At 42.4% G+C, this 24,623-nt stretch overlaps 2 pseudogenes across 2 annotated transcripts in view; both read left to right on the top strand.

The window, feature by feature from the left end:
• LOC106548984 (uncharacterized) overlaps nucleotides 1-10,279 on the top strand; it is a 95,102-nt pseudogene extending 84,823 nt beyond the window's left edge. The window contains exon 2 of the transcript XR_015696156.1: nucleotides 6,923-10,279. The product of XR_015696156.1 is annotated as an uncharacterized LOC106548984 (transcript). The remainder of the gene's footprint in view (nucleotides 1-6,922) is intronic.
• On the top strand, nucleotides 1,362-24,414 carry LOC148047594 (uncharacterized; annotated as a pseudogene). Its single transcript, XR_015696163.1, has 2 exons — nucleotides 1,362-1,438; nucleotides 20,580-24,414. The product of XR_015696163.1 is annotated as an uncharacterized LOC148047594 (transcript).
• Nucleotides 24,415-24,623: the final 209 nt, after the last annotated feature.

Here is a 24,623-nt window from a genome sequence, read left to right on the forward strand (position 1 = left end):
TAACATTACTATCTATATGTAATTGTTAGAAGTTGAAAGGTATTATTATGTATACCTAAACAAAATTATTACTAGTATTGTGTATAAGGAAATAGCCCAGACAATGCACGGTTCACCAAGCAGTTACGGATGTGTTAAAAAAAACTTATAAATAAAATCATTATTTTTAAAAATCTACCCCAGTGGGGACAAATTATATTTTACCAGTCATGGATTTGTGATTTTTGGGAGGGAATAAAATGGGACAGTAAGACAGGGAACAGGGAACAGAAAAAATTTGGAAGAGCTTATGGCTTTGCTGGATACTGCAAGAGTTCATTGCAATGAATGTGACTTCTTTTTTTCTATTGGAGACGTCTGATGCATAGAACCAAAGCCCCAGAAGGCAAGAAAGAGCAATGGGTATGGTTCCAAGTATACAAATAATAATATTTTTACCATGTATTTTTTAGAAGCTTCAGCAACTTACTGGGGCAACTCAGAAACTCTGCTTATAACTCACAGATATTTTGTGAAAAGGAGATGCTGGCTAGGAAATTCTGGCCTCAAAATCTGGAAGACATTCAGAATGCAGAAGGATAAAACTGAACGTTGTGTTTCTCTAAGACATTAAAATTAACATGAGAGGAATAGCAGAATATATAAAAAACAATCCTCTGTACAATAGACCTGCTGCATATGTTTCTCTGTGTGATCTAATGGGAGACTTCAGTGCAAGCAAATTTACAGAATTTACACCTGGCATTTAGCAGATAATAAAATTTCCTCTTCCAAGAATGAAGCTTGGTGGTTGATGCTCTTGGATGCAGCCCTGGCCAGCAGGAGTGAAGCTCGTTCCCTTGGAGTGTCTTGCCTGATGCTGCTGCCATGCCCTAAAATCCTGGGAGCCACAGAGTCATAAAGTTTTGCCATGTAGAGAGGTTTTGATCTCCACTGAGAATCACCCCTAAGAAAGCTGATTGTGTCATTCTGTAAAACCTTTATGAACTTTTAGGGCTCCGCACGTAGCTAATTTTCACAAGGTTAAGTAACATCACATTTCACTATTTCACTAGGCTCAGTTGCAAAGTCGGTTGCTAGAAGTCAAAAACGACTTGATAGCATTTAATCAGAGGAAACTTGTTACAAACGCCTTAAGTGGAAACTGGAGAAAGATTTTTTTTCTGCCTCCTATCTGGAGATGGTGCTCAAACAGGGAACACCTGTGCCTAGAAAGCGGATAATACCTGTGGTTGAGCTTAAAGGAGTTAAAACCGTCGAGTACTGAATTGCTAGAAAGGTTGGAAAGCGACGAGAGAAGTAGAAGAAAGTCCAGTTGCCTTTTGAAAAAAGCACCTTTGGGAACAGCTGAACTTCCTCTTCCGGATCACTCATGGGAGGAGAGTGGTGTGCAGAGCGGCTTTTGTGCTCTTCCCATGGTCGAAGCAGCAGCTGGAAGGTGAGTTGAGGGCGGGTGGGAGGAGAGTCCCGGAAGCAGAGAAGCAACTGGGCTGAAGCATCTCAGCTGCTGCTGCTGCAGGTTCCTTCCCTCCCCGAATTTAAGCCCACTGGGGCTGCACGCTGTGAAACTCGTAGCTGCAGTTTTCCTCCTGGTGGGAAGATTGGAAACGTCTCTTCCAAGTGAAGGTGGATCCTTTGGGAATGGCTTCCCTCCAGAGGTTGTGGGGGCTCCCATCACTGGAGGGTTTGTGACAGAGCTGGGAGGGACCTTGCAGGTCTTCTATTCCGACGCCCTGATCAAGCAGGAGACCCAACATCATTTCAGACAAATGGCTGTCCTGTCTCTTGATTAAAAGCCACCAGTGATGGAGCCCCCACAACCTCTGAAGGGAAAACCTTCCACTGGTTCACTGTTCTTAGTGTCAGGAAGTTTCTCCTTAGTTCTAAGTTGCTTCTCTCCTTGATGAGTTTCCATCCAGTTCCTTGTCCTGCCTTCAAGGGCTTTGGAGAATAGGTTGACGCCCCTCCCTCTTTTGTGGCAACTCCTCAAGTATTGGAAGATGGCTATCATGTCTCCCCTAATCCCTTCACTAGACTAGACATATCCAATTCCTGCAACCCTTTTTTTTTAGCCTCGAGCCCCCTAATCCTCTTTGTTGCTCTTTTCTGCCTTCTTTCCAGAGTCTCAACATCTTTTTTATGATATGGTGACCAAACTGTCTGCAATTATCTAAGTGTGGTCTTACTCTTTATAAAGTGATACTAGTACTTCACATGATCTTGATTCTATCTCTCTGTTAATGCAGCCTAGTATTGTATTGGCTTTTTTTGCCACTGCAATACACAGCTGGCCCATATCTAAATGATTGTCCACTAGGACTTCAAGGTTCCTCTCATAGTTATTACTTGAGCCAAGTGGTACCTATTCTGTACCAGTACATTTGGTTTTCCTTGCATAAGTGTAAATCCCCTTTCCCCCCTCCATTGAATTTCATTTTGTTAGGTAGGGCCCAGTGTTCAAATCTATCGAGATTCTCTATCAAGCCTATATTCTGAGGTGTTGGGTATTCCTGCCAACTTGGTGTCATTTGGAAATTTGATGCGTTCCCATTCGACTCCCTCATGGAATGCATTTACAAAGATATTAAAGAGTATTAAAGCAGAACCTTGGGGTACCCACTGCTTATTTCCCTCCATATAGATATAGTCCCATTAAGGAATACACTTTGATTGTGGTTTGTCAGCCGGTTATGAATCCATCTGTGTGGATGGATGTACCTATCCCACGTTTTTCTAATTTACCAAGAAGTAGGTTATGGTCTACTTTGTCAACTGCCTTACTGAAATCCAGTTATACAATTCATTTGATTGGTCTGCTAATTTAGTCTCTTTGTGTAAGAATGAAATAACATGTTGGACTTCCCATGTTGACTTCTGGTTATATATTTGCTTGCTTCTAGGTGTTTGCAGTTCTTTTGTTTCATTATCTTTTCCAAGATCTTCCCAGGTAGTGATGTCAGGCTAATTGGCCTGTAGTTTTGTGGATCCATTTTTCTCCCCTTTTTTGAAGATGGGAACTACATCAGGTCTTTTCCAATCCACTAGTCATTCATTGGTGCAAGAAGATCTTTGAAAGATATGGTTGAATGGTTCTTAGATCATGTCTGCTGGATCCTCCTTTAGAATTCTGGGATGTAATCAATCTGATCCCAATGATTAGAACTCTTCTAGAATGGACAGGGGTTCTCTTACCATTTTCTTGCCCGTTTTAACTTGTATTCCTAGTCTGCCTTTTGCAGTTCTGTATTTAGTAGGTTTGGCTATTTTTTCTTTTGCCTGAAGATAGATGCAAATAATGAATTAAGTAGCTCTTCTGTGCCTCTACTGCCCATCATCTCCCATTAGCGGACTGACTGTTTCCTTGAGTTTTTTCTTGTTTTATACATGTTTTAAAATGATTTTTGATATTTGTTGCAAGTTTTAGTTCATTCTCACCATGAGCTTGATTTCATCTCTGCAGATTCAAGGTACATACTACTGTTCTGCCTTAGTTATGTATCCCTCTTTCCATTTTTTATACTGATCCTTTTTTTCATTCAGTTTATCAGTGAGATCTTTATGCAACCATGCTGGTTTCTTCTTGGATATCTTGTTTACCCTTTTAGTGATATTGTGTTGGGCTGGGCTTATATGATCGTACTAGTTGGTTGGATACCCGTGCTTCGTTACGGAACTGGAACAGCAATAGGTAGCATTCTTCACCATCACTCTCCATTATCCTGTAGCTGTAAAAGGCAGCAGCAGACAGGGTCTTCTTGAGAGGTTCACACTGAGGTATATTGATGTAATAGCCATCTTCTCCATGGCAGAACATCAGAGGGTACTGGAGAGCTTCAAAGGGAAGCTCTCACTGATCTCTCTGATTCTTAACAACCAATTTTCTCTGCTGTGGAGAACGATATATCTCTTCTCAAAATCCTGGGCGACAATGAGAACAGCCACTTCTGTAGTCATGGGGGCATTGAAACGACCTCTTTGCCCTCCACAAGGCTTCCTATCAGCATTAATCACTACTTGGAAGTCCTTGTGGCCCTTCGGAACAGACTCAACGGCACCCTTAAGTTCCAGAATATACTTGTTGTGTTCACGCAGCAACTTCTGCAGTTGGTTAACCAGTTGTGGATTAACGCCTGGGTAGATTCCACAATGGATATCTCTCTCACTGTCATCATCACCAGCAAAGTACATCTGGAAAAATGAAGGCTGTTGCTGAGGCCCCGCCATGATACTCCCTATTCTGTGGTAGATCTTCCCCTGCACTTTGAATGTTGGCATAAAATTTCCCTCCTTCACCTCTCTGACTCCAAAAGACGTCATTTGGAAGCATCCTTTGTACTTCTAGACAGCACACAGAAAGTGCTTTGCCATTGGATGCTGGTGGGTGAGAAGGCTGTGTAAGGGTTCATGGTATGGCTGAAGGGGAGAGAGGTACATCACCACTGTAGCACATCCCGGGACTCTCATCCTGCCATTCCGAAACACAGCACAGCTGCCTGCGCATGGCAGCAAACCAACATGGCTTGTGGCTTGGCTGGGACCGTTGTGAGCATGCATGGGCAGTGGGTGGAGTCGCGGGAAGGTTTCAAAGGTGGAGGGCAGCACTTGGCTTAAGCCTTGACTTCATCTCACTATATCTTATCACTGAGTGTTTGACAGATTGTGCCGGAGTGTGGAAGATAAAACAATACACACTGAGAATTGTATAGCTTATTGTTTATTTCTGCTTCACCGAACAGGAATCTGACATAGAGCATGGCACCAGGCACAGCGTAGCTGGAGTCTGAGATCAACAACTTTGTCCCTGGCGTAATTAAACTGAGGTTCATATTTAAAATCAAAGAAATACTTATTAGACCAAGGTTAATCATTTGTGATTGATTAACATAGGGGTTATTAGATGTATACTTTTTTATAGCCTTTCCACTGACTTGGGGATGAGTTTGATGATACTTGTGTGCAGCTTTCCTTACGTGTTTTCCTAATCACATCTGTAAATCTTTTTGTCCATTTTTGCCTCTTTTTCCTTTAACTGGTGTTACACTAGATGGAACAAATTTATCTGAACTGAGGAGTAAAATAAGGGGGGGGGGGAAATCTGCCTCTGCCTACCAGCATCCATTGGTATTCATCTGGCTAGCATCCTGTCAGCGTATGAGAGAGTTGAAGGGTGTTTGGAAACTCAAAGAATATTTGCTGTGTGATCAAGAAGAAGACAGGAAGGAGCCTGGACGTGGCTTAACTCAACTGTTCTGTAGTACAGCTGCTTTCTGCTGTGAAAGTAAAACTGAAACTGAAACTCCTCTGCTTGTGTTTTGCATTTGGAACAGATTTCTTTTCTGATTAGGGGAGGGAGTAGAACTAGTTAGCATGAGAGCATATTAATAATAATATAGAAAATTCTAATGCTCTGATAGTCATTTCAAAAAATCTTTTCTTAGATAACACCTAGAAGCCAAGAGGAACATATGTGGAATTTTTGAGGTTTGTAGGCTTCATGGTTCTGGAGATTTTGTGATAATGCATGAGTGGTATTTTGCTTTTATATATATTTTCCAGTATTTCCCACACTCCTTGCATTGTTTTCTCCTTTAGGATTTTTATTCATGAAATTTTGCTTAGGCTCTGGATTTCTTAAAATCAGCTCTTCTAAAGTTTAAGACACTTGTTGGATTTTATTGTGTTTGCATTATATTGAATTCCAGTAAGACGTGGCATTCACCCAAGGTTCCGACCACTTCAACTCCTTCTATCACTTCTCTATTAGTAAGAATTAGGTTGATATAGTTTTTCCTCTAGTTCCCTCCCTTCTCATCTAGCTTCTGACAAACAAAATCAGTGGATTTACTGGCAGGAAATTGCAAGTTACCATCACATGAAATTGCCTTAAACAACCCAGAGTAATTAGCTTAACAACTACAGAGGAACAGATATAAACTGTCATGTGAGATGATGCTTAATGATTGAGCTGCTTAGTGATGCAAATATCCGTTTCAATTGTGGTAGGTTAAGTGAGGACTACTTGAACAAGGATGTCACCTGATGGGTTGTAGACAGTATTTTCAGCCCTTATTTGCAGCTGAAGACTTCCATGAGCAAAAGTGGTTTATACCGTGTTTCCCCGAAAATACAACATGTCCTGAAACTAAAGCCTTCCACATTTTATGGGTAGGCAAATATATACCCTCCCTGAAAATAAGCCCCCTGGACAACACCTCCCCCCTTCAGCCAGGCAGAGCACCACTCACCAACCTAGTGATATCCTGAAGGCGCCAAGCTGCGGAAGCTGGGGGTGGGGGCAAAGAAAGGCACTTTGCTTGGCACCTTTGGGATACCGCTAGGTTGAGGAGTAGCGTTCTGCCTGGCTGGAGGGGGGAGTTGCCGGGTGGCTGCTCCCTTGCAAGCGGGCTCCCGAAGAGCCGGGCACAGCCTCAGGGACGAAGCAGCCATGAAGTGACCATGCTCATGAGCAGCCACCCAGCAAACCCCCTCTCCAGCCGGGCAGAGCTCCATGCACTCACCTAGGAGGTACCCCAAGTGTGCCAAGTCATGGCAGCTGTGGGGTGGGCAGAGTGCCACATGGCTTGGCACCTTAGGGATACTCCCTAGGTCAGTGTATGGAGCTCTGCCCAGCTGGAGAGGGGGTTTGCCGGGTGGCTGCTCGTGAGTATGGTCATCTCATGGCTGCTTCGCCCCTGAGGCTGTGCTCGGTTCTTTGGGAGCCCACTCGCAAGGGAGCAGCCGCCCGGCAATCCCAAAACAATAAGCTCCCCCCCCCTCAATAAGCCCAAGGCCATATTTTGTGGATCAAAAAAATATATATAAGACCCTGTCGTATTTTCGGGGAAACACTACTTTTTTTTCCCCACCTCATCTCTAACCATTTTATAAAAATTAAAAGTACACTTTTCTTTGCATCTTACAGATGAACAGGATGCCAATAAGAGCTCTCTGGACACCTGTAAATAACAATCAATGTTGAAAACGGAAGAAATCAAGCCAGAAATCAAAATATTTTCCATTCCCTGCAGAAAACCATGCAAATCTGCTCCTCCAGCAGGTGTTTGAGAGAGAAAATGAGGAAAAAATGAGCAGATTATGCGGAACTCAACGATACATAACATGAGAGGGGAAGGGAGATTGTTTATAATTCAGCAAAAGAGGGAATAAATATCTGGAAGTGCATTGGGAGGAAAAGATCAATAGTAAAGTCATGTAGAACAGACAGGCCTCTCCCTGTGAAGAAGAAGACGGCTTGAATAAAAGCACCACTAAAGGCATTGTCCATATTTTTGACTTCCTCAAGAATATCAGCTGAGCAAAAGCTCCATAGATTTGGGAAAAGAAGACATTGCAAATCACAATTGATTATGCCCTAGAGGAGTCAGAAAGGAGAAAATCCATACTAATTACCTGGTTGTGGCAAAAACTATGGTCACAAAAGCTCCCTTGTTGTTCATGGAAGCACCTCTACAAAAGAAGGAAGCCACAAAAGTGCTCCCAATGTGGTAAATGCTTTAGTGAGCATGGCAACATTGTGCTACATCAGATAACTCACAGAAGGGAGAAAACATATGATTCTGCAGATTGTGTAAAAGTTTCATTAGAAATTCCCAGGTCTTGAGACACTAAAGGATGCATACACAGGAATAAAACCATGTGAACATCCTTTCTGTGGGAAAAGTTTCTGTGAGAATTCCACCCTGGTGAAACACCCAAGGTCTCTCACAAAAGAGAAACCCTTTGAATGTCCTGATTGTAGAAAATAAATGTAGTCATAATTTCAGTCTGGTGATGCATCAGTAGATTGACTCAAGGGAGAAATTGTATGAGTGTCTAGATTGTGAGATAAGCTTCAGTAGAAATTTCCATATCAAGAGACACCAGAGAACTCACACAGAAGAAAAACCCTTTGAATGTCCTGATTATGGGAAAGTCACAATTCCAGCTTGGTGATATACCAAAGACTCACATAGGAGAGAAATGTTTTGACTGTCCTGATTGTTGGAAAACTTTCAGTTATAATTCCATCTTGGTGATACACCAGAGGAATCATAAATGAGAAAAACCCATTCAATGTTCTGACTGTGGGAGAAGTTTCAGTTGTAATTTCCGCCTGATAATATATCAGAGGATTCACTCCATGGAGAAACCTTATGAATGTCCAGATTGTGGGAAATGTTTCATTAGAAACTCACAACTCCTGAAACACAAGACCACGCACACAGGAGAGAAACCCTTTGAATGTCCTGACTGTGGGAAAAGCTTTAGGGATAATTCCCGCCTAGAGAGACACCAGAGGACGCACACAGGAGAGAAACCCTTTGAATGTCCTATCTGTGGAAAAAGCTTTAGTCAGAATTCCAATCTGGTGACACACCAGAGGACTCACACAGGAGAGAAACCCTTTGAATGTCCGGATTGTGGGAAAAGTTTCAGTCAGAATTCCCACCTGGTGATACACCAGAGGACTCACACAGGAGAGAAACCCTTTGAATGTCCTATTTGTGGGAAAAGTTTTAGTAATAATTCTAGCCTGGTGACACACCAGAGAAATCACACAGGAGAGATACCCTTTGAATGTCCTGACTGTGGGAAACACTTCATTCGGAATTCCAACCTGGTGATACACCAGAGGACTCACACAGGAAAAAAACCCTTTGAATGTCCTGACTGTGGGGAAAGTTTCAATCGTAATTCCCGCCTGGTGATACACCAGAGGACTCACACGGGAGAGAAACCCTTTGAATGTCCTGATTGTGGGAAAAGTTTCAGTTGGAATTCCCACCTGGTGATACACCAGAGGACTCACACAGGAGAGAAACCCTTTGAATGTCCTGACTGTGGGAAAAGTTACAGCCTGAATTCCCACCTCGTGATACACCAGAGTACTCACACAGGAGAGAAACCCTTTGAATGTCCTGACTGTGGAAAAAGTTTCAGTCGGAATTCCGACCTGATGATACACCAGAGGACTCACACAGGAGAGAAACCCTTTGAATGTTCTGACTGTGGGAAAAGTTTCAGTCGGAATTCCCACCTGATGATACACAAGACGACTCATACAGGAGAGAAACCCTTTGAATGTCCTGATTGTGGGAAAAGTTTCAGTCGGAATTCCTACCTGGTGATACACCAGAGGACTCACACAGGAGAGAAACCCTTTGAATGTCCTGACTGTGGGAAAAGCTTTCGTCGGAATTCCCATCTGGTGACACACCAGAGGACTCACACAGGAGAGAAACCCTTTAAATGTCCTGATTGTGGGAAACATTTCAGTCAGAATTCCCACCTGGTGATACACCAGAGGACACACACAGGGGAGAAACCGTTTGAATGTCCTATTTGTGGGAAAAGTTTTAGCAATACTTCCAATCTGGTGACACACCAGACGACTCACACAGGGGAGAAATCCTTTGAATGTCCTGACTGTGGGAAAAGCTTTAGTAATAATTCCATACTGGTAAAACACAAGAAAACACACATGAAAGAAACCCTTTCAATGTCCTGATTGTGGGAAATGTTTCAGTCATAATTCCAACCTGGTGATACACCAGCGGACTCCCACTGTGGAGAAATCTTTGAATTATCCAGTCTGTGGTCATTACTTCAAGCATAAATCATCCCTTATTGCACATAAAATAATCCATATGAGAAATAGTAGATGAGTTTAGAAAATGCTTGAATTTCATTTGTGATCTCCCTTTGAAAGTGTAGGTGAGAAATTGATTGTTTGAATTTTGGCCTGATTCATTTTGCTCAATCATTTCTCAGGATTAAATTTGTAAGCAGAGTGAAAAGGAAAATGGAAAATGGCTAACTACTAATTTCTGGTTATCAGGAAAGCTTCTGGATTTCCAGAATTGGAGGAATTCCTCAATAAGGAATTTTGGGTGGAGATTTTGTCTGTTGATTATGGAATTCTCACATGTGGAGTTTCAGTCTTCTACCTTGGTTTTGCCCGATTTTCAGCCCCAGAATTCTACAGCCCGCATAAAATTAATCCTAAAGATATAACTATTATGGGCCTCAAATTAAGGTTGCATGTTGCAACGGCTGTTAAGTGAAATTGCTTTCCCTTAACTATCCGAATCCCCCTGCTCTCCCTGATACAGCCATTTAATCAAATGTGCGAGTCGCTAAACTGAACACTGTCTACTCAGAGCTGGAAAAAACTCCTAGGAGGCCTCATCCCACCCTCCAAGACATCCTTTTCCTTTGTTTCCTAACCCTTGAGTCCCCTTGGCCCTTCACCCCCTCCCCCAGGGTGAGAAGAACATATATCAGTTTTTGGATCACGTGCCAAAAGCCGGGGGAGCGCAGGGGGGGTCGTGCGCGGGCATGCCCATACCCGTAATGCTATGCGCGCGACCCCAGCATGTTTGCCCGATCAGCACTCCCTATGCTTTTGGTGCACTTTTTTTTTGCCCTCCCCAGGCTCCAGAGGCTTTCTAGGACGTGCCACATGGCGTCCTGGCGCAAGCGTCAACATAACATACGTATACTTGACTCACATTCTTCTCTGCCTTCTCAGAAGGGAACCAAGAGTCAAAGTAGAAATGGTTGGAGTGCACTTAGAGGAGTTTAGCCAATAGGAAAAGGGTAGCCGATGGAAGCTTTTTAAAACATTATTTCCTCAGGGTGTCAGGGCATGGACCGCAATGGTCCTAAAGTAAGCGGGTAAGACATCCACCGAAACTAAGACTTGGTGCTTATTTTGGGACCCAAAAGAGGGAAACGAGGGTAGGTATATATGTATAATCTGTCCCCAGAACTTCCAGGTATATTCTATGATAACACTTTGCAATACTATGAACTCATGATTGACCCAAGTCAATAAATAAATTTCATAACTGAATGGTTATTTGACATGTATATTGAAAATGTAAATCATTAATGTAAGAGGTTAAGTTCACATTTTGGCATCTTTGCCTTTTATTGTAATGTATGCCTTTGGATCTCTTTTAAAAAAATATTGTGCAGCCATTTTATAAACCATCATTAAACTAATCCTTTTATGTGAATCTTACAGGCAAAAGAATGCCAAAGAGAGCACGGTGGAGAACTGAATCACAAGCAGCATTAAAATGCAAAGGCACAAATCAAAATCTTATTAGTTCCTATGGAAATCCCCAAAACTCTTCTTCCCCAGCAGCTTACAGATAAGGAAAACAATACCAGGAAAAGAGTTTTGAGCTGGACAAAATATCGAGTATCTGGAAGAAACATATCAAAATATCAAAGGGAATAATTTCCTAGTTCAGAAATAGTGGGAAATATCTGGAAGTCAGTGGAAACGAAAAGGCCACTTGGACAGCCAGATAAGGCAGATCGTAATGTAGGCCTCGCCCTTTGAGGAAGGAAACAGTTATTTGAATCAATGCTCCATCCAACATGGGATTGAGAGTATTTTTGATGTCCTTGAGAATCCAAGAATCTCTGTGGTGGAAGAGTTCCACAGAACTGCCTATTGTGGGAAAATCAAAAATTATAGATCATAGCCAATTATGCCCGAGAGGATCCTCACGGGAGAAACACCCTATCAGTGTTTCTAATGCAGCAAAAGAACAGCTTCCCCGTTATTCATGTAAAGGCTCATATCAGAGAAAAGCCCTACCAGTTGTCTCAATGTGGCAAAAGCTATACCAAGCAGCTCAACGTGATAACACACCAGAGGCCTCACACAGAGAAACCATATATATGTCCAGGTTGTGGGAAATGTTTCCGTCATAATTCCATTCTGGTGTTACACCAGACAACACACACAGGAGAGAAACCATATGTTGTGGTCCGTCAGCAGCCTGCAGAGCTGGCAGCAGAGTCGGACAGTGAGGAGGTTGGATAGGAACATGGGCCAGTCCTGGTTTCTGGGGAAGGCTCAGACGATGGGTCTGCGTCGGAGGCAGAGTGAGGGCTAGGGCCATCTGGTAGTAATGTGCTGCCTCCAGAGCCTCTGGAGTCTGACATTAGCGAGGCAGAAGAACTGTCTGAGCCAGTTCCCAGTGTGCGCATGCGCAGAGCTGCCAGAAGGCAAGAACAATTAAGTAAAAAAGGGTGACTTGGGAGTAAGGCTTGGAGATGAATGACCCCTCTCATGAGACTTAAAAGAGGAGCAAATGGGCGTGAGCCTTTGCAGGAAGCAATTAGTTCATCTAGTTAGTTCACGCTCCGAGAAGTCCTGTTTAACTCTGCTACGTTTGGCCTTGCAAAACTAATTGGCAATTAGGTTTGGCAACATTTCAAGAGAGATAAAGATGGGTGCTTATCAACATTACCCCCATAGACTCTGGCAACCTGAGCAGAATCTGTCGGAATCTTCACAGACTGACTGTGAATCATTACAGGCAGTGAATAACCATAATTCACAGCAGTGTAAATAAAAGAGGGTTTTGGGGACTAAGATTGTGATTTATGCTTTCTCTGGAAGCCCATATGAATCTGGTTTGTGGAAAAAGTTTTTGTCAGAATTGCGCTCCGGTAATATACCAAAAGACTCAAGACAGGAGAGAAACCGTATGAGTGTCCAGATTGTGGAAGTCTGATTTGGGGAGACACCAGAGAACTCACAGAGGAGAGAAATGTCAGAGTTTGTTGCAGAAAAATCAAATCCAGAAAGCACATACAGATAACTGATTCAGCTGGATTCATTAACTTCTTTATATACATAATAACAGATAAATAAATGTACAATACCAATAGTTGATTCTTTCAACATGGTAGAAGTTACAAGCAGAACACAAACGGGAGAGAACAGTTAGTTTCAGTTCAGAGCAGACAGAGTAGTTTCAGTTTCGATTCTCAGCACAGACTCAGATCTGTTTAAACTCCCATTGGCTGACTTAGTTGCTATGCCTATTCATTGGCTGACCTTGTTATCATGTCTCTACCAGTCATGAATATTCTAATAAGAAACCATATGAATGTCCAGCTTGTAAGAAAAATGTCAGCCGAAATTCCAGTTTGGCAATACAGTAGAGGATTCACACAGGAGAAAGATCCTTTGAATGTCCTGACTGTGAGAAAAGGTTCAATTGTTAATTTTGAATTGGTGATAGACCAGAGGACTCACACAGGAGAGGAACTCTGTGAGTGTCTGGATTTTGGAATAAGTTTCATTCAGAATTCTGATTTGGTGAGACACCAGAAGACTCAAAGAGGGGAGAAATCTTTCAAATGTCCAGTCTGTAAACATTACATCAGGCATAAATCATCCCTTATTGCACACAAAGAAATACATATGAGGCAAGAGTAGATGAGTTTAGAGAAGGCTTTTCATTTGTAATCTCCCATTGAAAGCATAGGTGAGAAATTAACTATTTGAATTCTGTCCTGATTCTTTTTACTCAAACATGTCTCACAATTGGACTTATAAATGGAAAGAAAAAGGAAATGGGAAAGGGCTAACTTTTCCGGTTATCAACAGAATGTTTTGTTTCTGTTTATCAACAACAATTTCTGGATATTTCCTTTTGTAGAAGTAGTGAAATTCCTCATTATGGCTTCTGGGTGGTAGTTTTGTATATTGATTATGTAACTCCCATTTGTGGAGTTTCAGTCTTCTACCTTGGTTTCCTCCAGATTTTTAGCTACAGAATTCCCCAGCCAGCCGATAACTAGTTCTCAAGATACAACTGTTATGGCCTTGCGATTACGGTTGCGTGTTGCAACGGCTGTTAAGTGAGATTGATTTCCTTAATTACCTGGATCCCCCTGCTTCCTTTGATGCAGTTATTAATTGAATGTGTGAGTCGCTAAACAGAATACTGGCTACTTCAGTGCGGGGGGAAACTCTTGGAGGCCTAGAGCAGGGCCGGGCTTGCCTGCCACAGGCATCTCCAGACCTTCCCCACCCTCCAAGACACCCTGTGCTCTGTTTCCCATCCCTGGCCTTCAACCCCCCCCCCCAGGGTCCCCATAGTTTTTTCTCTCACTCCCGCTGGGTCCCTGCAGACCTTAGGTTTGACTCCCACCCCACCAAGCCTCACACCCTCGTCCTCCTTCTCTTTTGAAGATCTCTGATCCTCGTGTTGGGGAAGGACGGGAGGCGGGGGTGAAATTCAGCAAGTTCTAATAGGTTCTGGAGAACCGGTAGCGGAAATTTTGACTAGTTCAGAAAACTGGCTAATACCACCTCTGGCTGGCCCCAGAGTGGGGTGGGAATGGAGGTTTTGCAGTATCCTTCCCCTGCCATGTCCACAAGCCACACCCATAGAACTGGTGGTAAAAAAAATGAATTTCACCACTGACGAGAGGACAGCATCCCTGGGCCTCATGACTCTGTCCTGGAAGCAGCCACCATTTTCAGTGGGTCCTGCATTCACCCCTGGGCCATGTAGTGGACTTGTGGAAGTGGTGGCCATTTTGCTACACAAGGCGCTCAGAGTTGCCTCAAACTGCAAGTGATTAAGTTTAATAATAAATGAAATTAATAATAAGGTAATGTAAAACTAATTTCCCAACTCTTGCTCAGTGATGAGGACTCCACACATACAGTGATTTTTTTTTAACTCACTACCATTATTAACTTGTAATCTCTCTCGTGTGCATTCTGCATCTCTATGACCAATCTGCCCTATTCAACATTCCCTTCCCTCCTTATTATAAATTTACATTATCAGTTTCAATCCTACATCAGTTCAGTCACCTGGTGCTTCTGATGATGTGAGCTGCAATTAGGCTTCTACTTCTTAATTTCTTCTGGCATTGATATCTGCCCAAGTCTTAAATTTGGTGAAAGCGCAGTTTTAAAAAAATCCAAGTGGTTAAGCCAGATCGATTTTGATTGGCATTCTTCTCAGATTCAGGGATGATCTGCTCCATCACTGCAAGTCTGAGAGAGGGAAGTTAGGATGTTTCAAACTGGACAATTAAGGTACGGTTCCCTTTGTAATTTTACAACCTTTAAAGAAGCCTTTGGTTGTGCCAGTGGGTTTGTAGAAAATCATAGGCTTACAGAGGATCTAAGGCAGTCCTAGGTTGCAACAGAGGGATAGTGTCAAAGACAACAAGAAGTGATCGTACCCCTTCACACCATGCTGCTGAGACCACACTTAGAATACTGTCTCTAGTTTTGGTAACAATATAAAAGAGATGTCGAGACCCTGGAAAATGTGCAGAGAAGAAGAAAGATGATAAATAGACACTAAATGACTATCGATTGGTAGAGCTAGGTATGTTGTGGCCATGGAAGAAAAGGATTGGGAAGACACAATACATTTCTTCCATTACTTGAGGGGCTGTCACACAGAAGAAGATATTGGCATTCTCTAGGGCACCTACAGGGCAGGACAAGAAGTAATGGGCAGAAACTCATTAAAGAGAGGTGTCCAATTTAGAAGTAAGAAGAAATTTACTGAGAGGGCAATTGATCAATAGAATACCTGAAATAGAATCCCTGGTGAAAAGAGTAAGGTTCTACTTTTAGTCAAGAAAAACGAAATACACAGGTACAGCATAGCTCAATAGTAGTAACTGTGAGAGGGATCTTGGATTCCTAGTGGACAACCATTTAAATATGAGCCAGCAGTGTGCAGCAGCTGCCAAAAAAGCCAACACAGTTCTAGGCTCCATAAACAAGAGGGATAGAATCAAGATCACATGAAGTGTTAATACCACTTTATAATGCCTTGGAAAGGCCACACTTGGAATTCTGCATTCAGTTTTGGTCACCACGATGTAGAAAAGATGTGGAGACTCTAGAAAGAGTGCAGAGAAGAGCAACAAAGATGATTAGGGAACTGGAGGATAAAGCATATGAAGAACGGTTGCAGGAACTGGTTATGTCTAGTTAAATAGAAAGAAGGACTAGGGGAGACATGATAGCAGTGTTCCAAAATTTCAGGGGTTGTCACAAAGAAGAGGGAGTCAAACTATTCTCCAAGGCACCTGAGGGTAGAACAAGAAGCAATGGGTGGAAACTAATCAAGGAGAGAAGCAACTTAGAACTGAGGAGAAATTTCCTGACAGTGAGAACAATTAATCAGTGGAACAGCTTCCCTCCAGAAGTTGTGAATGCCCCAACACTGGAAGTCTTTAAGAAGATGTTGGATAGCCATTTGTCTGAAACGGTATAGGGTTTCCTGCCTAGGCAGGGGGTTAGACTAGAAGACCTCCAAGGTCCCTTCCAACTCTGCTATTGTGTTGTATTGTATTGCATACCTTGCCCCCTGACATTGTGGATGCTCCATCACTGGAGGTTTTCAAGAATAGACTGGGATTATATAAGGCTCCTGCCTTGAGCAGTGGGTTGGACTAGAAGACCACTGAGGATCCTTCCAATCCCATGATGCTATGATTCTATGAGTTTAGAAGCAGCTTAGAAAATAGTTACAAAGCAGCAACATGAATTTGCTTCTGGTAAGGGGGATTTTTTGTTTTTTTGTTTTAAAAAGGAAGATAAGATGCAATACAAACTCCAAAAGTCATCTGGTCCTTAGCAATTCTTAAAAATAGGCCAATAAACTTCAAAGGAATAACAACACATAACATACCTATTATACCATGTCATCATTTTCCTTTTTTTTAAAAAAGGTCAAAATTTCTTTAAAGTTTTCCAAATATTCCCTACAAGTAAAGAGAGGAACATTATTTGGAGCAATGAACAGATATTTAAGCTATGCAGTCCTGATTTTGCTGAGTAGAAGTAACCAAAGAATAGCAAGTTTGTTCATTTCACTAACACAATTCAGAGGACTGGTTCCAATTTTTTTTTTCTAGTGGATCACATTGTTTGTAGGTAGTGCAGGTTGTCTTATTTATTTATTTATTTATTTATTTATTTATTTATTTATTTATTTATTTATTTATTTATTTATTTATAAGACTTATATACCGCTTCATAGGGCTTTCAGCCCTCTCTAAGCTGTTTACAGATTTTTAGCAAATTGCCCCAGCAAATTGCCCCCACAGTCTGGGTCCTCATTTAACCCACCTCGGAAGGAGGGAAGGCTGAGTCAACCTTGAGCCAGTGAGATTTGAACCGCTGAACTGCAGATAACAGTCAGCTGAAGTGGCCTGCAGTACTGCACCCTAACCACTGCACCACCTCGGCTCCTTGTGTGTATATTGACCCTGTAAATTACAGCACCCTACACAGGAAATGCTTTGTATGCCATTGAGTTCCTGAAGGAAAAGGAAATCAATAAAATATATTTTGCAGTTATTTTATTCCAGATTCATCCATCAACAGAGCTCAGATCCGATAGCTAAACGACCACTATCATCATCCAAACCTTACTGGATCTGCTTTGAAAATGACAGTGCAGGCTGTCCCTCTAAAAATGTTAGCCTGGTTATTAGTCACACCATATACTTCGGTGGGATATTCTACTCTTCCCTTTTGTTTTCTTTTAAAAATGTATTTTAAAAAATATTTCTTCTACTATATATTGACAATCACCCCAGCTGTCTTAGCCCCCATTTTCTATGGCCTGCTGCATATTTTTCTCTCTGTGACAGAATGGAGATTTCCATGCAGGCAGATTTACAGAATTTACGTATGGCATTTGGCATTTAGCAGATATAAAATTTCCTTCTCCAGGAATCAAGCTTCAGGTTGGGTGCTCTTGATGCAGCCCTGGCCAGCAGGAGTGAAGTTGGCTCCCTTAGCGTGTCTGGTGATTGAGCTTAAAGGAGTTAAAACGATGGAGTACTTTATTGCTAGAAAGGATGGGAGAGGAGAAGCGCAGAGGAACTTCCTGTTCAGGATCACTCATGGGAAGAGAGTGGTGTGCAGAGCATCTCTTGTGCTCTTCCCATGGTCGAAGCAGCAGCTGGAAGGTGAGTTGAGGGCGGGTGGGAGGAGAGTCCTGGAAGCGGAGAAGCAACTGGGCTGAAGCATCTCAGCTGCTGCTGCTGCAGGTTCCTTCCCTCCTTGAATTTAAGCCCACTGGTTCTGCACGCTGTGAAACTGGTGGCTGCAATTTTCCTTCTGGTGGGAAGATTGGGAAAGTCTCTTCCAAGTGAAGGTGGATTCTTTGGGAATGGCTTCCCTCCAGAGGTTGTGGGGGCTCCCATCACTGGAGGGTTTGTGACAGAGCTGGGAGGGACCTTGCAGGGCTTCTATTCCGACGCCCTGATCAAGCAGGAGACCCAACATCATTTCAGACAAATGGCTGTCCTGCCTCGGATTAAAAGCCACCAGTGATGGAGCCCCCACAACCTCTGAAGGGAAAACCTTCCACTGGTTCACTGTTCTTAGTCTAAGGAAATTTCTCCTTAGTTCTAAGTTGCTTCTCTCCTTGATGAGTTTCCATCCAGTTCCTTGTCCTGCCTTCAGGGGCTTTGGAGAATAGGTTGACGCCCCTCCCTCTTTTGTGGCAACCCCTCAAGTATTGGAAGATGGCTATCATGTCTCCCCTAGTTCTTCCTTTCACTAGACTAGACATACCCAATTCCTGCAACTGTTCTTTATATATTTTAGTCTTCAGCATCCTAATCATCCTTGCTGTTCTTCTCTGCACTCCTTATAGAGTCTTGATATCTTTTTAAGTCTGTGGTGACCCAAAACTGGATGCAGTATTCCAAGTGTGGTCTTACCAAAGGATTATAAATTAGTACTAACACTTCACATGATTTTGTTTCTATCCCTCTATTTAGGCAGCCTAGGATTGTGTTGGCTTTTTTGGCCACTGCAATACACGGTTTACGTTTAAGTGATTGTTCACTAGACTTCAAGATCCATCTCGCAGTTACTGTTATTTAGCCAGGTTGTACCTATGCTGTACCTTGACATTTGTTTTTTCTTGACTAAGTGTATAACCTAATTTTTTTCTCCATTATATTTCATTTTGTTAAATAGGGCCCAATGTTCAAATCTATTGAGATTCTTCTGTATTTTGAGCTTGTCTTCTGGGGTGTTGGCTATTCCTGCCAATTTAGTATCATCTCCAAATGTGATGAGTTCCTCTTCTATTCCCTTATCTAAATTATTATGATATTGAAGAATACTGGGCCTAAACCAGAACCCTGGGGTACCACGCTGCTTATTTCCCCTCCATATAGATGTAGCTGTATTAAGGGCTACACATTGAGTGCTATTTGTCATCCAGTTACAAATCCATCCGATGGTGATACTATCTATCCCATATTTTTTAGCTTACCAAAAAGTAGAGTGAGGTCTACTTTATTAAATGCCGTATACTATGTCTACGAATTTCCCTACTCTACAAACTAGATCCGTGATGGTGAACCTATGGCCTCTATGGGCGCTACACTGCAATGGAGAAATGAGAAATGGAGCGGCCAGCACGAGGGAAGAAGGACCAGGGAGAAGATAAAAGGAAAGCAGCCTCCTTCCCTCACTTCAGCCGCTCCATTTCTTGTTTCTCCATTGCAGCGCAGCACAAAACCACGGAGCTTGCCACGATCCACGATCGTCCAGATGCCCTGTAACGGTTACAGTTACTGGTATATACAGCCAGGTCTTGGCTCCCCGTCAGCCATGCTGGCCAAGGAGCTGGGCAGCGAACGGCGGTGCTCACAAGGGGGCAACAAGGCAAATCCTTCCAGCAGACACCCGCACACAAAGGAGCCAAATGGAGTGATGGGCAGCAGTGAAGGAGGGAATAAAGGGAGGGGCAAGTGGGCCTAGGCATGGAAGCCCCGACTGCGAGACGGAGCCGAGGGTGGGTGGTAACCCCAACTTCTCTCACGCTGGCCGCTCCATTTCCCTATTGGAGCGCAGTGCTGCATTGCATAGCTTGTCCTACCCACCACCTGCCCAGATGCCACTCGCTTCCCCCAAGCTTTTCTTTGCTAACGTGATTTCCAGGTTCATCACATTTCTCACCATTGTGTGCAGGGAAACATGCTTGTGGGTCTACAAAAAAAAAAAAAAATCAGTCATTCAATTCCAACTTTGCAATATCTTTTTTTTCCATGAGAAGTTGAAATTGATTGATTGAACTTTTTTTTTTTTTAAGACTACATCAATTGGGATGTCACCAGAAGGGTTGTGGGGTGTATTTTTGGCCCTTACTTGGCGCTCAAGGGCTTTCATGGTAAAATATGGGCAATTTGCAGAGGCTTTAAGCATCATTTCATTACATAAGGCCCCCACACCTTTAAAATTATCTCAAAAGGTTTGACTGCAACCGTTTTGGGACATTTTTTCAGGCTTGAAATAAATCAATTTCCCACATAAATAAAGCTATAGGTATGTGTATTTATATTTCTCTCTCTTTGCATATATCTGCAATTGTGTAATCTATCCCCAGCACTTCCAGGTATATTTGATGATACCGTTTCCCCCCCAAAAATAAGATTGGGTCTTAAGAGTCCAAAAGACCCATAAGGCTTATTTTCAGAGGATGTCTCTATTTTTTCATCACAAGTCTTCCTGAAAGTGATGGGAACTGCAGCCTGCCGCAGCACCCATAAAACAGTGGTGCACCCCAAGTGAGGAAGCATTGTGAGCATTGAGGGCGTGAGTGTCTGTATTTCCATGGGTCATGCGTGGAATTCATACCATGCTTTCCCATTGGCGTTCAAAGAGGCTAATCGTGGTAAATACAAATCAATTGTAATGTATACTTTTTTTCTCTTTTTCACATCTTCTGCAACCATTTTATACAAAATTAAAGTTACACTTTTCTTTGAACCTATTGGCAAAGAAGATGGCAATGAGAATACTCTGGACAAATAAGAATAACAAGCACCATTGAAAAGGAAAGAAAATTGAGCCAGAAATCAAAGTATTTTCCATTTCTTTCAGAAAACCACACAATTTTTTTCCTTCGCCAGCAGGAGAGAAACAAAGGAGAGAGAATAAAGAAGAGATTTATAGTTGGAAGTTTGTGGATTTCAAAGATATATGAAAAGTCAAGGGAGATTATTTTTCCATTCAGCAAAAGAGGGAAATAACAAAGTCAGTGGGGAGGAAAAGTTCACTTGGATAGTCACGTCAGGCAGTGATGCAGCCCTTGCCCTGGGAGGAAGAAAAAGGCTTGAATCAAAGCACCACTAAACAAGGGATCACACATATTTTTGACATCCTCAAGAATATCAGTGGAATAAAAGCTCCATAGACGTGCCTGTTGTGGGGAAGATACAACTTGCAAATCACAGCTGATTATGCATGAGAGGATACAAACTGGAGAAAAGTCATATAAATACTCTGAATGTGGCAAAAGCTTTGGTCACAACAGCTTCCTTGTGGTTCATGGAAGGACCCAGACAGGAGAGAAGAAATACAAATGCTCCCAATATGGTAAATACTTCAGTGAGCATGGTGACGTGGTGATATATTAGAGGACTCATACCAGATAGAAAACATATGAATGTTCAATTTGTGTGAAAGTTTAATTGGAAATTCCCACTCATGAGACAACAGAGGAATCATACAGGAGAGAAACCATTTGAATGTCCTGACTGTGGGAAATGTTTCAGTCAGAATTCCAAAATGGTGATACACCAGAGGATTCACACAGAGAAACCATTTCAATGTCCTGACTGTGGGAATCGTTTCACTCACAATTCCCACATTGTGAGACACCAGAGGACTCACACAGGAGAAAAACCCTTTCAATGTCCTGATTGTGGGAAATGTTTCAGTGATAATTCCAGCTTCATTAGACACCAGAGTACTCACACAGGAGAGAAACTGTTTGAATGTCCTGCTTGTGGGAAAAGTTTCAGTCGAAATTTCCATCTGGTGAAACACCAGAGAACTCACACAAGAGAGAAACCCTTTGAATGTCTCTATTGTGGGGAAAGTTTCAGTCGGAATTCCTACCTGGTGATACACCAGAAGACTCATACAGGAGAGAAACTCTTTGAATGTCCTGATTGTGGGAAATGTTTCCATGATAATTCCAGCTTGGTTAGACACCAGAGGATTCACACAGGAGAAAGGCCCTTTGAATGTCCTGACTGTGGGAAATGTTTCAGTCAGAATTCCGAAATGGTGATACACCAGAAGACTCACACAGGAGAGAAACCATATGAGTGTCCAGATTGTGGAATAAGTTTCATTCAGAATTCTGACTTGATGAGACACCAGAGAATTCACACAGGAGAGAAACCCTTTGAATGCCCTATCTGTGGGAAAGGTTTCAGTCAGAATTCCCACCTGGTGACTCATCAGAGGACTCACACAGGAGAAAAACCCTTTGAATGTCCTGATTGTGGGAAATGTTTCAGTGATAATTCCAGCTTGGTTAGACACCAGAGGATTCACACAGGAGAAAGGCCCTTTGAATGTCCTGATTGTGGGAAAGGTTTCAGTCAAAATGTCCATCTGGTGAGACATCAGAGAACTCACACAGGAGAGAAACCATGAGAGTGTCCTGACTGTGGGAAAGATTTCAGTACTAAGGATAGCCTTCTAAATCATACACACAGAGGAGAAACCACTTATGTTCCCCGAGTGTGCATGATGCTTCAGGAAACCTTCCAACCCTATCGTACACAAGAAAATCCACATGGGACCCAAAGTGATGAGTGTAGACAAAGCTTGAATTTCATTTCTAATGACCCATTGTAAGTCCAACTGAGAAATTGACTATTTAATTTGCCTGATTTTTTTTGTAGGCAAATATGTCATGGTATTAGACAGAAAGGAGGAGATAAAAAATTGGTACATATTAGTTTGATAAAGGCTATCTGTCCATCAGCAGCAGAAGTTGCTAGGTGTTTATTTTTGCAGAAATTGTGCAAGTACGTAAAAATATTTTTGGGAGTGTTCTGTCCATTTTTATCATGATAGATGATAGAAATGCCACAGGCATAGTCCCAGCCTTTTTCTCCCTGGGTGCTGCTGAGATTGTCAGCCCTAGAATTCCCCAGCCAGCATCTCTTTGGGATAGGAACACTCAGACTATAGTTAGAGATTGTGGCTCCTCATATAATAGCAATAGCACTTCGACTTATATACCGCTTCACAGTGCTTTATAGCCCTCTCTAAGCAGTTTACATAGCATATTGCCCACAACAATTTGAGTCCTCATTTTGCTGACCTTGAAAGGATAGAAAGCCAAGTCAACCTTGAGCCGGTGGGAATTGAACTGTCAAACTGCAGGCAGATGGCAGCCAGCAGAAGTAGCTTGCAGTACTGCATTCTAATCACTGTGCCACCATAGCTCTTATAAGGAGAAAGTGAGAGAAGTAGAGGGGTTTAAAGTTCATCTTTTCCTAACCGTTCCAGGAATTCAGTGCACCAAGCATGTCTCTTCAGATTGTGTCAAGAATAAGGCACACAAGTGGAAGAAACCATATGAATAGCAAATATATTGGGGATGTTTGGGGCAGTGACAAAACCAGTGTAAAATTTCAGATGTAGAGGGTGCCCTGCAGGAGACCTTCATGGAGAAGAGCTGTAGGAATATTGAATTGAGGAGAAAAAGGATTGTGGTTTTGAGCACAGGATCTCCAGCTTTATTCGCAATTCCTCCTTTGTTTTTAGGGGTCTCCTTGCTAGACTTTGACAGCCGGGGCCTGAGAGCTGCACCAAAAGAATGGTATTTTTGTGGTTCTCCCCCCTTGGTGGAGAGATGTGAGAAAAAAATTGTATAGTAGATGTTAGGAATATAATCTAACAGTTGGGTTGGCAATATATAAATCATGTAACAATGCTATTCCTGTTTCTTTAAATCATACTGTAAAATGTGATTGGTTGCTGTTTTCCTCAATCGGCCATAAGAGGGAGCCAGAATGACTGTTAGCTCTCTGTTTGTTAGATGCTGGGCTGATCTGATCTGAGTGTTTTGGAAACTGGCTGTTAGAAAGTGCCGTGAGCTACTGTTAAGTTTTGCAACTGCTTGCAAACTTGAGTACTGGACTGTTTGTATGTTTATGGACTATGTTATTTGGATTATCCCTTAACTGAAAGACATTGATGACTGACTGTCTTATCCATGTATGACTTGGACTGTTTGATGAACTGTGATATCTCTATTTTCATGAAAGTAAAAGCCTATTTAAACTGCAGTGTCTCTGTATGCTGGTTTGTGTGTTCTCCAACACAATTCTCACAACGCTTCTCTGAATGTACTCGTTGTCCCAACAGGGAGCTTACCTAACAGTAGACAATCAAGCAAAATTAAATAAAGCCAACCTAGGAGTCAGAGGGGATGGTCTACAGGGCGAGGTCAAAAGCCATCAGTCCCCACTCAAACATACAGTCCATTTCCTCAGAATCAAACTTTGAAGCTCAGATTGAAAGGTGTAAAGTATGTATTATTTGGAGGATACTGGATCTTGAAAGCTGAAGCCCTGAATTTAGAACTGGAGTAGCAGGAACAGCTGATTGGATAGATTTTGTGGGGAGGAAGAAGGCCCAGTTTGGTGATCACCAGCCTAAAGCCTGAGAAACGCTCATTTCCAGTCCTGCTTTAGGCACAAAGCCATCTCAGAGACCATTGCCTGGCCTGTCCTCTCAGGCCTTGGAAAGGGGAAATCCACTTCCAAAAAAACCTTGCCAAGGAAACTGCAAGGAAGTAGAACAGGATAATTCCCCAAAACCTACTGAGCGAAGTTTGAAGAGTGAAGCTTGACTTACTTCGCTTCTCAAGATTAGGGAAATGCTATGCCATAAACGTTTATGAAGATCTTACTTACGTACATAGTTGCTAAATGATACCCAGCTTCATCCTATGAATAGACTAATGCAGTGGTAACCAACCTGTCCC

The sequence above is a fragment of the Thamnophis sirtalis genome, unplaced genomic scaffold (genome assembly GCF_051295495.1).
Source record: "Thamnophis sirtalis isolate CommonGarterSnake01/CBP01778 unplaced genomic scaffold, rThaSir2_p1.2 scaffold_3, whole genome shotgun sequence".
NCBI classification, from domain to species: domain Eukaryota; kingdom Metazoa; phylum Chordata; class Lepidosauria; order Squamata; family Natricidae; genus Thamnophis; species Thamnophis sirtalis.